This window comes from Nematolebias whitei, chromosome 15 (assembly GCF_014905685.2).
Source record: "Nematolebias whitei isolate Nwh7 chromosome 15, NemWhi1, whole genome shotgun sequence".
Classification (NCBI taxonomy): Eukaryota; Metazoa; Chordata; class Actinopteri; order Cyprinodontiformes; family Rivulidae; genus Nematolebias; species Nematolebias whitei.
Window position 1 is genome coordinate 40467979 of NC_056512.1, and position 1438 is coordinate 40469416.

Genomic DNA, 1438 nt, shown 5'->3' on the forward strand with positions numbered 1-1438 from the left:
AAAGTGAAGATTTGCCGCAGTCTATTGTAATTTGAATTATAATTGCACTGAAGTGGATTGTTGCAAATTAAATTTGATTCAGACTAAAAAAAAAAAGTAGAATGAATTAGATTTTCATGAATAATGAATGAAACCCGCTTATTTTTTTGTAGAAAAAAATAACTTGTTTAAAAGTGAGAGTCAAGGTGTTTCCTGATGTCTTTGGCGGATGCTGGCAGTATTTAAGTCCAAGACTGAGGTGCAGCTGCACAGGTTTTTACATGAAAACTGGATTTTACAAGTGTGTGTTGTGCAGTTAGAAGAAAAAAAGGAAAACACTGGGCGTTCTATTTTGGTAATTTAAGGATTACGTTTTTCACTCATTCATTACTCCAGATCATCGTTGTGCACCACAGTTTTACCCTTCAGGGTAGCTCCCTGGACTGACATCCATATGTGGGTAGAAAAGGTAAAACACCCACACCTGCTTCCACCCTCATTTGCCCCACTCTGGGCCCTTGAGCAAGACCCTTAACCCCCACCATCTGCCCCCCGGGCGCCCTAGATGGCAGCTCCCTGATCCACACAGAGGGCTGTGGTAGCTCGCTGGTCTGTGGTTGTGTCAGGAAGGACGTCCGGCGTATAAACAATCAAATCTCCGTGCGAGTTAGTTGGCTGTAACAATTCCTGAGAAGGGAGCAGCTGAAAGAAGAATATCTAGAAAATTATTTTGTTTTTGTTCCACTAAACTAGTATAAAGTAATGATATCCCAGGACACACCCGTCTCTTCTCTGATTGGATTGTTAAATTTGTGATTTACAGGGCGTTGACCAATCAGCTGAGAGGAATTAAACTAGTCAAAATTCAAACTTATAAAATGAAACTCGCAGGAATAAATTTACATAGTTTTTTTTAAACAATTGAAGACTAAAAAAATATAAAATCAAAGTGCAGTCCATAACTAATCTGACCTCAGCCACTTTATGTTGACTCATCCAACAAACATCCAATCAAAAAAAAAAAAATGTTTTAAATGTGACTCACCGTCACAATCCAGGAAATGTCTCAGACCTTATCAGAATGAAGCTGCACCGGTTTATTAATTTTTAACTTTTATAATCGGATTGTTTTGAAAACAAATTACAGTATACAAGTGCAAAACGGACGGAGTGTAAAAATAAAAAAATATATATCACTGTGTCTGATAGAGATCCTAAATAAAAGGAAAATTCCACATTTGGTAAATATTTTCTACTCACATCTCAGCATATGTACTCTTGGAAATCAACAAGCTAAATGTAAGTAAATATTAAGTGATTACAATAATTTCATTGCATTTTGATGCAATCATATCAGTTCAGATACCCCCATGAAAATACAGTTATTATATTTATATATATGTATGTATATGTAAGTATATGTATGTGTGTGTATATATATATATATATATATATATAT